The sequence below is a fragment of the Canis lupus genome, chromosome 2 (assembly GCF_003254725.2).
Source record: "Canis lupus dingo isolate Sandy chromosome 2, ASM325472v2, whole genome shotgun sequence".
In the NCBI taxonomy this organism is placed as follows: Eukaryota; Metazoa; Chordata; class Mammalia; order Carnivora; family Canidae; genus Canis; species Canis lupus.
The window spans coordinates 45,839,137-45,855,500 of record NC_064244.1 but is presented as its reverse complement, the minus strand read 5'-3'; the positions used below and the strand labels follow the sequence as shown (position 1 = coordinate 45,855,500).

Here is a 16,364-nt window from a genome sequence, read left to right as displayed (position 1 = left end):
TTGCCATTGAGAGTAACCTGGGCTGGGTGCTTTTCCCCATAACTGAGGAAGGAAAGCTAGTGGTGAGCAAGCAGATTCAGTGCTAACATTGTGACCACATGATCCAGGGAAGAAACATGTATCTCTCAAAATAGAAACAGATTTTTTTCCCCCCAAAGGTACCCCTCTGCATCCATCCTTTTTTTTTTTTTTCCCTCTTCATACTGAATTTATTCCAAAATTTCAAATAGCACTAGAGGAAGGCATAAGATTTTTGTGGCTTTCCAAGAGCTGCTTTTTTTTTTTTTTTCCCTGTTGAGTGACTTAAGGATTTCTAAGTTACTTTCCAGCTTGGAAAATCATATGACCTGTGAACATGTGCCATTCCTCAGCTCAAGAAGCCATTTAAAGCAGACTTATCTGCTTTATGCAGGCTATGCTCACTCCCCTCTACAGCCCTCTCCTCCATCTGAAATCTTCTTTGACATTTCTCACAAACCATGAGACTCTTAGCTTCCCTGCCTGAGATGAATGCTTCCATCTGGACTGGACTACTTCGTGCAGCCCGGGAGCCTCCTTATCTTTAAGGTATGGGGCAAAATGTAGAGGAGAGTAGCCATGGTGGTAGGAGCAGTAGTCCTAGCTGTAAAAACAAAAATAAGACTTGTGTGGTAACAGCAGCTCACATTTGTCGAACTCTTCTTATGGGCTAAGCATTCTGTGTTCGTTATCTTACTGCTTTCTCCACAACAGCTTGTGAGGTGGGTAGTAGTATTACCCTTTTTTTTTTTTTTTTTCAGAAGGGGAGACTGAGGCATAGGGAAGGTCATGAAACTTGATTTTAAGATGGCGACTGGTGGAGCCAGGCTTCCAACTGAGGACGGTTGACTTCCGGGATCCTTGCTTTTACTGCTATTCATGAATATTTCCCTGTGCTTGTTTGTGTTGTTTCTAAGCTGTGTCTGCTCTGTCTTTCTCAGGAGACCTCTGGAAGGCAGGTCGTGTCTCCTTTCATACCTTGTCGCAGTACTTAACAATAAATAAGCAAGGAACTTCTTGCTGCCATGACCTCCTGGGGGAAAAGAATTTTCAAGCAGGCTACAACTGGGTGGGTTACCTGATTTGGATGACTTTCCCCCAGCAGTAGAGTACATACCCCAGGCCATCAGGGTGATGTCAAAGGTTTTGAAGGTTTTGTTCAAGTTGTTTCTCTTTGTCATTTCTTGGCCATCCTTTGGAGTGTTTGAATTGGCTCACAGGGATCTGAATGTGAAAGATATGGACAGCTCACAGAGAGTTATGTTAAGAGCTAATAAAGATTTTAGAGTCACTTCCAACATGATAAGATCAGTGTCCTGGACCGAGTTATTTTGGTACATTAATTTCAGCTTGTTCTAATGGCCTTTGGCCTCCAGCTTAATGTCAATGGAGGCAACAGATTAATTTCCTGTAAACACTGGCTTGTGATGTCTTGTTGCTTGATTCTGAGTTTTACTAAGAACTAGGAGTCATATTTATTGATTAAACAAATTACTATGTTGTGTCCTCTAAAGCCATTGGGGTCAGTGTCTTGCTTTAGCATCTGCAAAACGTTTTATGCAAATGAGTGATCAAGAAATATATCTCAATAAGAGTGTGATGATTCTGGAGTTTTAATTTTAGATGTCTTAAAAAACCATAATCTTGAGATCATAATCATGAGTCCACTTATTATTATTATTTTTAAAAGATTTTATTTATTCATGAGAGAGACAGAGAGACAGAAGCAGAGACACAGGCAGAGGGAGAAGCAGGCTCACGCAGGGAGCCTGATGTGGGACTTGATCCCGGGTCTCCAGAATCACACCTTGGGCTGAAGGTGGCTCTAAACCGCTGCGCCACCCGGGCTGCCTGAGAGTAGTCCACTTATTAAGTGATGTTTGGGTTATACTATGTCAGAGGGAAATAAACAGGAAGGGGCATTTTTAATAGTGTAAAATTTCTTTGAGATATTAAAGATAAAAGAAGGCCACAGAGGATCCCTGGGTGGCTCAGCAGTTTGGTGCCTGCCTTTGACCCAGGGTGCGATCCTGGAGTCCCAGGATCGAGTCCCGCATCGGGCTCCAGGCATGGAGCCTGCTTCTCCCTCTGCCTGTGTCTCTGCCTCTCTATTTCTCTCTCTCTCTATGTCTATCATGAATAAATAAATAAATCTTAAAAAAAAAAAAAAAAGAAGGCCACAGTTGCCCATGTCTGTCTTTAAATCGAGATGCAACTTAGCACTTGGCACTTCTTACCATCTATCTAACTGGGTCAAGAAGCTGTGATTCCTATTGATTCTTCACCTCTCATGTCATTCAGAAAAATATGATTTCTAGTTTTACTTCTCTCTTTTACCAGTTTTGGAAAATGACTTCCTGCCTGTCATCTTAAAATAAGACACCCAAGGGAGGAAAGGAGAAGGTAAGTGTACGAATTTGCTTGATTACTTTCTCGTCCTGGCCACGAGCACTGGCTCACCACCTGTTGGTTTTCTGTTATCCTGCCTTTGTGTTGCACAGGTCTGTTGGATAGTGAGTGAGAACCCTCGTGCTGGAATCATGCTATCTATTTTGAATCCGTTGTGTGCCATTGGGTGAGGTTACCTGTAAAATGGAGACAATAGTACCTACCGCAGAAGGTTGGGATGAGCATTGATGAAAAGCACCTGGGCAGTGTCTACTCCTCACTATTGGCCCCTGGTGTCAGTTATGATCATTTTCTTTCCTTTTGAAAGGGAAGTTCTGGTTTCTGGGCCTACGATCTCTGCCCCTTTTACTGTATTCTATGCAATGTAGTCAGATGCATCTTCAAGCAGTGCTGCTTTTGATCATTGTTCTTACTACCTGGTGAAGAAAAAAAGAAAATTCACTGGTTTTCCACGGCTAAGAAATCAAATTCAAATTTCTCCTTGTGGTATCCAGCGGGTCTTCTATAATCTCACCGGAAGCCCTGGCTTTGACTGACCTTCTATCCTTCCACTGCTTAGGGCACTTTGAGTTGTAGCCACTAAGCTGATGAACACCCTGGGGATTCTGATAAATCTGAATTCAAGCACATTTTGGGAAATGTTGCTTTAGTGTTAGCATGCTTTGTCTACTATATCACTTTGCCTGTTGCATGTATACATCTTATTTCTCTAAATGTTATTTGCCTCAAGAGCAAGAACTTGGTCTTTGTTTCTCTGCAGAAAAGAGTTAACATAACAGGCCTCAGACTGCTGCCCTTAGGAAGGCCTGATAGCAAGATTGGCTCTCTGGTATTTAGGAACCTGGTCCTCTGAGTGCTCTCAGTCAACAGTTAACAATGGGTATGGTTCGCTGTACCTAGAGTTTTGTGCAAGAATCTAGTTTATACTTCAAAACCTGCTTCCCTCTGGGAGTCTGGAATTTTTTTACTGTGCTAGGCAGCAAGTACCTACATGACCAGCCCTCTGTAAAAACCTCGGGCACTGAGTCTATTATAAGGAGCTTCCCTAGGCTGAATCATTGCACACATGTTGCTGCATTTTTATTGTTGGGGGATGTGTTTTATCCGTGACCTCTCCTGGCAAGTCTGGATATGGAGTCTTTTGTCTCCCCCTGTGTCTTCTCTTCTTGTGATCTGTGTGTGCACCCTTACTGTGTTGCTGTAAAAAATTTCAGCTGTAAGAATGGTAAGCTGAGTTCCGTGAGTTCTTGTAGTGCATATCCAAATGTAGGGGTGGTCTTGGGTCCCTCGATACAGCGTCCTTTCCAGAACAGTTCTTAGAGTTAGGTGCTAAGTAAATATTTTGTGATTAAGTGTCGTGAGTCTTGCAACATTGTGGATGCTTAAAAATCCAAACTCCTTTCTTCATACCCTTTGCTGTTCATTTCAGTACTTTTAAGTTATCTGTTTGTGAAGAGGCCACCACTTGTAATGCATGATAGATTCAGTGTTCTTTCACTATCTACCCAGAATGCTTATTCATGTTCTTTTCCTTCCCCATGTTTCAAGCAAGGTTTGATTTTGCCATACTTGTTCTTTTGGGCTTTTGGGAGCCAGAATCAAGGAGACAGATGGAGGAATAGAAGAAGGGAGCTTTGGGGATCAGATTTGGAAGAGGTTTTTGGTGGGGGGAATCTGAAGAAGAGAGGCTCACGAAAGAGCTCGTGTGAGCTGAAGTAACCATCCGAACAGAAGGGGGGGGATTGTTGCCGTGTACTAACATTCCCTGTAGCACTGTTTGAGAAAGGGAGAAAGAGAATTTGTTGCTTTGAAATTACTTCTAGGCTGCCTCTGAGTTGTTTTTCTCAGACAATGACCTTTGCCTAAGACCAAAATCATGGTTCATGGCTGAGAGTTTAAGTTTTTCATAGATTCTGCTTGAGGAAAGGAACCATACCCGTTGTAGTTCTGAATTCTGTGTGTAAATCCTCAGTAAGTTCCTGATGATACTGAGTGAGTTCTTCATTCCCAACCACTTATTGAATACTTTTGACATGCCAGGTGCCATGTGTGAGGATACAGAGATGAACAAGAAATCCTTGCCCACATCACAGAGAGGAGGCTGACTTGTACACACACATTTCCGATCCTGTGTTGTGAAATACTGGTGAGAGAGTATGGGAGGCCAGGGGAGAGCGTCTCTCAAGCTTAGCAGAGCATTGTTCCCAACTAGGCTCCATGATGCAAGAGGAAATAGAAAAACTTACCTAGTTTAAGTACCAAGTAGAAGAGATTAAAGAAAAGGTGCATGGCATGTGTGATGGGGATGTAGGCCTCTAAGAGAAGGGCATTTGGATGTCTTTCTGGAGCCTCAGCAAAGTGTCTTTGCAGCAGAATTCTCTATGGTCTAAGGCCTTAACCTTTCAAGTCCAGAAACTTGATTTGGTTTAAGTTTCCTGAGAAGCTATCTACTTACTGCTTAGGTGAGGAGTCCTCTTAACTAGTGAGACCGACATGTCAAGGAGAATGACCTATTTCTGATGACAAAGACAACTGTCCCAGAAACCACAATACTCATCAGCTTGATCATAACATTCTATTTCAACCAACAGACCTTATGGCAAACCAGTCAATAACCAGGCTTGATGAGCACAGAATCAGGGCTAGATGAGTCTATTAAATGACCCGCATGTTTTATGCTGGGGTGGGGTGGGGGAATTCACATCTGTCTTCAGAATAGCTGTGGCCCAAAGACGTTAAACTAGAAATCTGATAATCAAGACTTCTTTGCACCTGGGGCAGAGCTTGAGTGAGCGCCATCTACATTTGCCTCTATGTCCTCAGTTTCCTATGATGATGTGAATGATAACCACTTCTTTTTTTGTTGAGTCATTTTTTAAGGAGATGTGAGTGGTTTCATTGGACTACAAGACAAGTTCTGCTTATCTGGCAGCCACTGACTTTTTTTAAGGCGACAATACATATGTCTGTTCTGATTGTTAATTTTAAAATAGTTTAAATCGTGAAACAGGGATTGCTTGGGTTCTGATTTCCATTTTGGGGGGTTTGGCAGAGGAGAGGCATCCCATAATACTCTTCATGCACCTTCTGGTGGAGGAACCAAGACATGGGTACCACCTTAAACTTAATGCTCTCGAGTTTCACTGGTTTACTTATGTTGTGCTGGTGAACTACTGACGGCTTATTTTTCTCACTGTCTAAATATCAATTTCAGTTGCTGGTTTTTATCTTTAGTTGCTGCCTACTTGATTTTCATAGAATTAATTAGCATTAATAATTTTTGCAAATATATTGCTACTTATGAACTAAGAAGCACCATCTCTTAGAAAAGTATTCCGTGCAGTGGCTAAAATCATAAAATCATAGACTGCCTCTGACTTTTCATTTTGTATTTATTGACACTGGTTTCATCCAAGTAAGTGACTTGCCCGAGGTCACATGCCTAGTTAGTAGTCAAGTTGCCATAACTTTGCAACTCACATTATTTCGAATGTATATTATTACATACTGTATTTGTGTTATGTGCCAGTGTCTCTGAAAGAGAACCTATGTTTATTGAGTGGAGGCCTTTGTGTCTTTTTTTCTTTCTTTTTTTTTTTTTTTTTGTACTTCTAGTGCCTAGCATGTAGCCTAGGGATAAAAAAAACGATTTGGATAAATGTCCAATAAAAAGGACAAAAGCCTTAGGTTTCTTTTTTCTTTTCTTTAGGTTTCCTTTTGGGTCCTCATGCGATGTTTCTCCCACTGTATCACATAGAAAGAATACAGCATATTCATTATTCATTCAGTGCCTGTGAATTCAGTGCTTGAGGCACCCTGCTAGGTGCTGGACTGAACAAAGGCAGTAAGGACAGAGCACTCTTGTAACAATGCAGAGACTGTAGGGGAAAACACATAAGTGACTAACGCATGGCACAGGTAAAGTGCCCTAAGGGAGACCCAAATGCATGACGATTGCAAACCAGAGAAGGGAACTGTCCCATCTTGTGGGAGAATGAGAGAAGGCTTCGTGGTGGAGGTGATTTGACCTGAATCTAGGAGAGCAGCATCTGAATTTCAGAAATAAAAATAAGCTCATAGATTGGGAGGGCAGGAGGCAGAGGGAGTAGAAATAGGTAGGTGAATAAGTTTCGGAGCGCTGCGGGAAGGCTCCCTGAGGTGTGCTATGTGAAGCCAAGTGTACATCTGTGGTGGGAACGGAGCGGAGTGAAGATAGACAGTCAGGGAAGTTCCTCGGTAGTGCTGTCTGTCCAGGCTCAGGGCCTTGCACTTGGTTCATCAAATATGAGAGTGACCGTGGAGGTTATTTGGCAGCAGAAGGCAGGCTGATTTTTGAAGGGACTGCAGTAGTTGAGGAACAGGTAGGGAGCAGTGGACCACAGGGTGGCAGCTGAGATGGAAAGGAAGGGACAGTATGGTAGCCTGAGTGTATGACATGGGCAATGCACAAGCCAGAGGCCACTAGGCATATGTATTTCCCACTCATCCCAACTTACTAAAATTGTCTGTATTTCACTGCAATCCTAGAGGACAGGGCCCATGTGTGTTCATGTACTGAAATGGACATGGCTGGTGGGTGGTAAATGCTTCCTGGATAAATGACTGGAAGTTGGGAGACTGGCCTTGGTAGTGGCGGCTGGGTGTTGGTGGCAATAACAGGTTTCTTTTGGGACCTGCTGGAATTTGGGGGGGTGTGGTCCATTTTTCTGATGTGATTTCTGGAAACAGAGACAGGAATGTGGGACAAAGCTTGGACACAAGGGGAAGACTGGGACGGATGTGGGGGTGGTGGTAGCCCATGAAAGTTGGAAAGAAGGAGGAGTAGTAGCCTAATGAGAAAGCCAGGAGTTGAGCGCCCATGCTCTGGAGCCAGGCTGCCAGAGCTCAAAGGCTGGCCGTCCTACTGATTCATCGTGTGGTTTCCATGACTTCACTTTCTCTTGACTCAATTTCCTCTTCTACAAAGGGGGGATAGGAACAGTAATAGCTGCCTTAAACCATGTGCAGCCCTCAGAACGGAGCCTGGAAGGTGGGAAGCACTCTCTGTAAGCATAAATTCCTTCTCTTATCAAAACCCACTCCAGGTCCTTTGGATGAGTTGTCTCGTTCAGCCATTCGTAAGTAGGGCGGTGATGTTGTCCTCACGCCACCGATGAGGAGACTGGTGCTGAGAGGTTTCCTGGTTTGCTCAGATTCAGCTTAATGGCCAAGCTCACGGGAGGTGATTGTAGGTTCAACTGCAATCTGCAATCCACCGGCAGCAGCTTGGGGGGATGAGGTGAGACCCCTTGGCACAAAGTCAGACTCACCAGGGACTGGGGGGCTGCAGCAGACCTTGGAGCAGGGACATCAAGTGAGCAAGGCATATGCTGCCAAGATCCACCTGCCCGTCTTCGGAAAGCGAGCAGGTGGGGGGGGGTGCAGAGACTGGGGTGCTGAGGACTCAGACCAGAGCTGGCTCAGGATGTGGCGAGGTGTGGCGACCCCTGGGTGGAACTGTCACGGAACCAACTGATCTGTGCCTGCTGCAATGAGACGGGCCTGTCCGTATAGGATGGAAACCCGCTGAAGGGACTGGGTTTGGAGTGAAGCTTGGGGTGCCCACTTGCAGGTGTCTGGTGCGGGACCCTCCAAAAATACTGATACTGTGATCGGTGATGAGGAAGTGGGGAGGGAGCCACTTCAGTAACTGCTCCCTTCGAGAAAAATGCCTCTAGAAGAACCAGCCAGAGCAGAGTGTCTGAGCATGAGTGGGACCCGCTGTAATTTTTAGTGGCAGTTGGTTCCAATAGAATACCCGGGGTAGACTTTGCTTCACTGCCAGTCCAGCTCTGCTTCCCCCCTTCATTAAGGAAGGAAGCTCATGGATGGTTCCTTTCTTCCCTGGAGTAGGATGTGTTCCGTACACTGTCAGTGTGTGATCTCCTGTCAGAAAGGAGGTCCTGGGGGGCCTGGGTGGCTTAGTCGGTTAGGCCTCCGACTCTAGATTTGTGCTCAGGTCATGATCCCTGGGTCCTGGGATCGAGTCCCATGTGAGGCTCTTTGCTCAGCAGGAAGTCGGCTCCGTCTCTCCCCATCTCTCCCCCCTCCCCCTGCTCATGTGCACTCTCTCTCTCTCAAATTATAAATCTTAAAAAAAACACACAAAGCAAAAGAGATTTCTCCTTCACTGTGATTCTCCCCCATAATGAGTGCAGGGCTTTGCATCTGAGACTTCAGTAAATCAGTTCTGTCAACTTCCTGATTTCTGTTTCGGGCCTCAGCAGAACTTCCCATTCGAGTGGGACCACGCAGCGCAGGGAACACAAAGCTGGAGCTGTCTCCTGACCTTGATGTGCCCTGGGGGTAAAGTAAGTTCCTGGGGGCGAGGTGTTGGTCTCACCCCACTCTGGAAGTTTGTCCTCCGGTGGTGTGGTCCTTCCACCTCAGGGAGTGGCCTGGGGCTGCCCTTGGCCGGTGGCAAAGCCTCAGGTGGGGCTCCCGGCTCCCAGGGCCGCAGGATCCGCCGCCCACATGGAGCTCTGCCCTACATTTGGACATTACAGCAGCTCCTCCCCTACGGTTCTGAAGGAGGGTACAGTCTCGTTTATCTCCTTTAGGTTTTCCGCCAACATTTTTACCTGCTGGTGTGAAAGGGTGAGGCAGGCAGATGTCCTCCCCTCTCATTCTCTCTCTCTGTTTATAATTCAAAATTATGTTCCCTTTCATTTTTTTTTAGTTTTTTTTTTTTAATTTTGTTTATTTATTCATGGGAGACAGAGGCAGAGACACAGGCAGAGGGAGAAGCAGGCTCCACACAGGGAGCCCGATGTGGGACTCGATCCTGGGACCCCAGGATCACACCCTGGGCCAAAGGCAGTAGCTTAACTGCTAAGCCACCCTTATGTTCCCTTTCATCGTCTCGTTGCTTCCTTCTTAGGATCTTGGAAGGTGGTCCCTGTAATCCCCGTTCTACAGAACATGAAACTGAGGTTCAAGTGAATTGCACGGACTTGGCCACAATCCCTCAGTTAATAACAAGGCTGAGACTGAATCCTCAGTCTTCTGTCTTCAGGTCTCCCGGGCTGGCTTTTTCTCATTGCCACCCTGCTTTTCTGGTGGAGGCTGGAGTGTGCAGGCGGCTGCCAGAAAGGAGAGGAAGTGGAGGCTGGGCTGGGCATCCTAAACAGCTCTCATCCACCATAGAATCATGTGCCCTGATTAATAAAAGAGAAAATGCTAAGTAAATTTATGTCCGTGCGGTTCTTCATACATATGGGACTTCGAGTCCTCTTTGGTGTCACAGGCTTTAGGACAATGTGACCAGGGGAGTCATCATCTGCCTGCCAGGAGAACAACTGCAAAAGTCAGATGAGGGCCTCGCCGGGGGGAAGGGAGGATTGACATCTACACTCAGGTGACCCGAGTTTCTCTGTTAGTTGTTGAGCTGAGGGTAGTAGCATAAAGATACTTTCATTTCCCTGCTCCCCAAATCTTGGCAAGGCGAATGGGTGTGGAGAATCAGTTGTGAGTCGGGCTTGATGGTTATATGAGACTGTAACGTATAATTAGTCCGGGAGCGACCAAAAGGGGATTGGAATTTGTGGCCACTCAGCAGAAGCTAGCAAGAGAAGAGAGCTTTGCTTCTTAGGGACAAATGAAAAATAGAGCAAGGGCCTTGAGCGAGGCTCGTAGGAGCCTTGGTTGCCCCTTTTGCTTGGCACATCTCTGGCATGATCTCGCTCCTCCAGGGCTTTGGAAGGGTCCTTTTCATTCTAGAGGAGTCCTCAGGACTACTCATGTAACCACATTGGCCTTGATAGACAGTGAACTCCAAGGGGCCCTCTGTGCCAGGCAGGGCCTTGGGCTGGCGGATGTGTTCCTGACATGGTCTGCATGGTCTGTGAGTAGGCTCCAAGCCGATGGTGCCTTGTCCTGAGTCAAGTCCCACCCTCAGCCCTGAAGCAGAAGTGCCCGGGTGGGTGGTGGTGATCTGGACACTGGCCTGGGGCCACTGCCCACATTGCCATGAGATCCTGACTCTTCTCTCTTGGGACTCACAGATGACAGGGAGTGGATGAGGGAAGTCAAATATTGTGGCAGGGAGCGGCCGACAAACATGGGCATGGTCAGCAGAAGTCTCACTGCAGTAGGATGCTGAGAGAGGAGAATGTTGAGGTTTGGGAAGGAAGCTCAGAAGTCTCAGTCCTAAAACAAAGGCTTAAACAAAGAGAAGACACACCTCGGCTTGAATATGGTTGAAGTGTGGGGTTAACATCCCATGGAACTGTCTGAGGGGTGTGGGGTGGGATGAGCCCCATAGGGCATCTGGAGATAGAGGACAGAGGAGGTGATAAAGAACAGAGTCTTACCATTGACCAGAGGCTCCCTGGTTACACAGTCTTCCATAGAGGGCATCTACCTGCACGTTTTACACCCAAATGGCCAGTCAATATGTTCTTAAAAAATCCGTGACAGAATTTTTGTACATTGAATTCTGTTTCGAAGGCACAAGGGAATATTATCCCTTAAAAGAACCTCAGGGGAATCACTTTGGAAAAGCAAAGACCCATTTTGACTCAGCCATTGCTTTCAAATCTCTGGATTTTAATGCATTTGCCCAGAGTAGGGTTGGGCATTTCCCCCTTCACTAGGTGGGATAGATGGCTTGTGAAGTTTTTTTTTTTTTTAATTGTATTTATTTATTCATGAAGGAGACAGAGAGACAGAGACCTAAGCAGAGGGAGAAGCAGGTTCCCTGTGGGGAGCCTGATGTGGGACTTAATCCCAGGACCCCGGGATCACTCCCTGAGCCGAAGCCACCCAGGTGCCCGGCTTGTAAGTTCTTAACAGAGTAATTATTTCCCAGCTATTGTTACTTTTGATGTTAAAGAGTGGGGGGAAACCATTTCATTTGACAGAATTTTAACAACAGGAAAAAGTGATTAAAAAAAAAAAAAAAACTCTTCTTTTTCAAGGAAAGGCCTTCTCCAAAAGCACTTTTGGTGACAGTTACCAAAGGGACAATCCTACCAACAGAGGCACTCAGCCTCCAAGTCTGGCTTTTAGAAAACGAACATTAATTCTTTTTTTTTTTTTAAACAGGACACTGTGAGCTCAGTCATGTACACTATGAAAATAATTGGTGTGTGTTAGTACACTTTGTGCCAGATTTCATGCTTGTTGAAAGGTGATTGGATTCAAACCAGCATATTTAAAGGTCAACTGGTTGTTCTTAAACAGTGCAGAATTTTAACTCTTTCATGACCATGCATTTTAACCACATGGCCATTTTAGGAAAGAGAAGAGGCTGCATACTGCATTTTAACTTCCTGACCTTTTTGTTCTTAAATTTTTAAAAAGTTCTCAGGGCTCTCTTGTGGATGAAAAGTGTCTGAGAAATGAGTTCTCGGCTGGTATTTGGAAATGGGTGGGAATAGCAACTTAGCTCTTTTTAAACTATTAAATTTAGGTCAGAGCTCTAATGGGACAGCACATATCACATAAACCATGTCTAAATGTCATGCTGTAAGTTCTCTCTTTTTAATAAGTACCTCCGATTTGCTAGTAAGAGCTAGTAACAGCCCTCTTTCTTCCCACTTTTGAAAGCTTTTTTTTTTTTTATTTTTTTTTAAAGTTTCTTGAAAAGCTTGGTGGAGAAACCGCTGTGTAATCATCAATATTTATCCCAGTCCTTTGATGTTGACTCTGTTTCTGGGTGACTCACTAGGATTTGGGGTTTTGATGACTTTCCCTCCAGTGATTTTGGAGGCATGGGTTAAATGGTTTATTTTGTTGATTTTTCAGAATACCTCCTGCTAACCAGCCTCTTTGTTGAGTTTTCCAAAATAAGGTCAAGGTTGAAGACTCACCTCTCTCAAATAAGTAGGGTGCTTTTAATCATTGGATGCTGAAACTTCTTGTTTTCTGGTTTAGTGTCCTGGGGAGTCTCTAGAAACTTTTCAACATTTCATGATGAGGACTCCAGTTTGGAAGCTACACAAAACAATCTTTCTTAAGGAAAAAAAACTCCATGAGATTGTTATTGGATGTTTCTACAAAAGCCACATAAGAGTTTACAAATAAAGGAAGTTAGAGTCCAAGCACCTGTCTACTCTCCACGTATGTGTGAAATCTTTTAGTTGTAACCAAAGGCAAACTCATGTTACCCTGAAAAATCAGAACCTCACTTTGTCAAGAAAGTAACTCAATATTCTTTTCTTTCTTCATTACTTCATAGTTTGCCTTTAGTTCTCCCCTCCATACTCTGCAGCTTTTTAGCTGTGAGGCTGTGCTGGTTACTTAAAAACTCTAAGTGTCATTTGCTTCATCTCCAAAATGGGGATAACCTCACCTTCCTCAGTGTTCCTGTGAAAATTAAATGAGCTAATTCATGTAAAATGCTTGAAACAAGGCCTGGCGAAAAGCAGATGCTCAATAAATATTAACTCATTATTATTATAATTATGGTTGCTGTCAATCTAATCTTTTTCACTAATTTCTATGCCATATGGAGATGTTTGACCTAGAGAGCTTCTTCCCTTTAGGGGTAGTACAAGCCCAGGAATTGAGGTTGAAGCTGCTTTCTTCTGATCACTGTGGTATTTTTTCCAGAAACTCCAGCTGAGGTTGGCTGGGAGGGATCATAAGAGAGACAATGGTCCTGAGCCAGAGAGCTGGGAGAAGAAACTGTCAGGGTGGTTCTTGAGGGAAAAGATGGGGAGCCAAACATGGCAGCTGGATGCCCATTAAGCCACAAAGGCGAAGTCTGCAAGACTAAAGCAGACTAAAGACTAAAAGCAAAAAGAATATAGCCCTGGGGTATGACTAGTAGATGGGAGCCAAGAGGAGAGGTGGGGAAATGTCTCTGCTGACAGCTGTCCTTTGTGGGCACTCACCCCATACCCTTTCTGAGCTAAAGCTCACTTGTTCTTGAACGTTCCTTCACACACACTGAGCTATGGTTGCTTCCATGACAATGATGTTACCATAGTCTTCTGTAACTCGCTCATGGAAGACTTACAGTTTTCAGCCTTAGCTAATTCTCCTTTATCACAGACTTATTCACAAACCTAACATTTACATCTGAGCTACAGCAAAAATGATACGGCTCTAAAATACATGCTAGGGTGATTACCAGGTATTAGAGCATTAAGGAAGCTTTGAATTATGTTAAAAATAGTTTCCAAAGCATAATTTTTCAAATATTTTTATGGCAATCAACAATAAGAAACAGATTGTTAAATCGTAGTCTATGTGTACCTGTACAGATACTTGTATGTGGATATGTGTGTATATTGTTGAAGCAAAGGTTTCATGAAAAAAAGTTCATCTTACTGCATGTGATGTACTTTGATGATTTCTATCTGATGGAAGATAAGGGTGTTTGTAACCTACTAACCACATAACCTGCAGTTAAAAAAAATCCTGATCTAGAGTATCATCCAGTGGTGGTTGGTTGAGTTCTTGTAGATGGTCCACAGAATCATACATGAAAGAGGATGGTAGCCATCTCGGGTAGATTTTGAAGGATTTTTTTCTTCTTTTTTTTTGACTCAAGAAGGAAGATCTATACATATGTATGTGTATATATATATGTGTGTGTGTGTGTAAGTGTGTGTGTATATATATATATGTGTATACACATATGTATATATCAATGTTGTCAGTTCTTCCATAAAGTCAATGCTATCACAGTAAAAATATCAATAGTTTTTGCCTTTTTTTTTTTTCAGAGACAAACCTTCTAAAATTTATATGGAAATAGTAAGAATAGCTAATAGAGTTCTAAAGAACAAGAGGAGTGAAGATTTACCTTCTCAGATACTGATTTTTGTAATATATAAGACCAGTGTAGTGTTGACACAAAGAAAAATAGCCCACAATAGTCTCTTTTTTTTTTTCCACAATAGTGTCTTATATGTCTTCTTGTTAGATATATTTCTGTGTATTTGATATTTTTGCTGCTGGTGCAAATTATATGATTTTGTAAATTTCAGTCTCTGTTGCTGGTATCAGATACACATTTGATTTTTCTATCTTGATCAACTCTGATGAATTCAAATACTTTATAGATTCTTTTGAATAACACAATCACATTATCTAAAAATACTGATAATTTTACTTTTTTCCAGTTCTCTGACCTTTGTTTCTTTGGCTTTTTCCTTTGTCTTACTAATTTGCCCAGGCCTTACAGTACAGTGTTGAATAGAAATGATGATGGCCAATATCCTTTCTCTTTCCAGATCTCTAAGGAAAAGTTTTCAACATTACAGTATAAAATGATGTTATGTTTGAAAATTTGTTTGTGTGAATATTTTCTGTGAAATAAATAGATATTAAGTTTTATCAAATGCTTTTTCTGAATCACGGTGATAGAGGTTTCTCTTTCACTGCTAATCTGGTTGACTTTACTGAATTGATAATTTGAATGTTAAACCAACCTTGACCTCTTGGAATAAACTGAATGTTATTACATTAACATTAACTGAATGTTATAGTTATGATATATTACATTATTGTTAATAATTGTTAATAATTTCTTTAAAATTTTTGCATTCATCACATGAGAGAGTCTGACCTGAATTTTCTTTTTTTAAAGTAACTTTGTCAGGTTTTGGTATCAAGGTAATGCTAGCATCATAATATGAATTGAGGGGTAGATAGTGCATATTTTTGTGACTTTTCTAATCTTATTTCTTTCTTGGTCAGTTTCACCAGGGTTTATAAAATTTACTAGACTTTTCAAAGAATCATCTGTTGTCTTTGTGGATATTTTCTGTTGTAGTTTTAAAAATTTTCCATTAGTTTCTATTCTTTTTCTTTTTCTTCTCTTTTCTTTGGTTTTAATTTGCTGTTCTTACATAACTTCTTGAGCTAGATCCTAACATAATTGATTTTCAGCCTTTTTTCCTCAGTATATACATTTAGTACTATAAACATTCTTCACAGATCAGATTTGGCTATATCACACAAAATATCCTTTGCAGGACTTTAATTTTTACTTAGTTAAAAATATTTTTGAATTTTTATTGAGGATTTGTCTTTGATCCATGTGTTATTTACAAATGTATCACTTAATTTCCAAACCTATGGGAATTTTCTACTTACTCATTTCTAGCTTAATTCTACTATGGTCACTTAAAAAAATATATTTTGCTGTTATAAGGGCTGTGTTTTATTTGTGCTAATAAAGTTTTTGAATATTGTTTATATTTCCTCTGTAGTTACTGATTGTTTTTTTCTGTGCATTATGTCTGTTACAAAAAATGTTAAATGTTCCATTATGATTTGTGAATTTATCACTTTTCTTTCTAATTCTGTCCATTTTTAAGTTAAATATCTTGAGTTTATGCCATTAGGAACATATACTTTTAGAGTTGTTATCTTCCTGGCAAATTGAGCCCCTTTTCAATGTGAAATATTCCTCTTTATCTCAGCTGATGATTTTTGTCTTGAAATCTACCTTGTCTGGTATGAATATGATGGCCTCACCTGTGTTTGGGGATGCTGTTTGCATAGTGACTTTTTCCTAGTCTTCATCTTCAATCTCTTGAAATCCTTATGTTTTAGGAATGTTTCTTATAAGCACATGTCTTTTATGTTTAATCCAGCCCAGCAATTTTTGCCCTTAATTGCAATATTTTATCTCTTATAATCATTGATATAAATTTGCTTTTAAATATGTCATGTTTTTGTTCCCAGTTTCATGTTTTCCCCCTTTTTCTCTTCTTTCACTTTTGGATTAAGGTTTAAGAAAATTATTCTTATCATGTACTTTTCCCTACCTATGGGCTTTGTAGTTATATATCCTTTTCTATGTTTCTAAGAGATTAACAGAAGTTGTTACATGCATCATTGACTCATTAAAGCCTAAGATTAAATTAATACTTTGCCATTTCCTGGGTACTTCCGAAAGATATGCATTTAGCTCCTTTTTTTGAATCTTTATTTTTTTC

The 16,364-nt window shown here is 42.1% G+C and overlaps 1 protein-coding gene across 12 annotated transcripts in view; it reads left to right on the top strand.

The window, feature by feature from the left end:
• PDE4D (phosphodiesterase 4D) overlaps positions 1-16,364 on the top strand; it is a 1,438,885-nt gene that overhangs the window by 47,832 nt on the left and 1,374,689 nt on the right. For 5 of the 12 annotated variants that reach the window (XM_049097707.1, XM_035713046.2, XM_035713043.2 and 2 more), the window contains exons 1-2: positions 300-567; positions 2,359-2,421. The exons of 1 other annotated variant lie outside the window; for it this stretch is intronic. The gene's annotated coding sequence lies outside the window, so the exon portion shown is untranslated. Of the gene's footprint in view, positions 1-43; positions 568-2,358; positions 2,422-16,364 lie in introns of those variants that run through there. 6 more of the 12 variants (XM_049097811.1, XM_049097810.1, XM_049097814.1 and 3 more) reach the window with 4 other exon arrangements.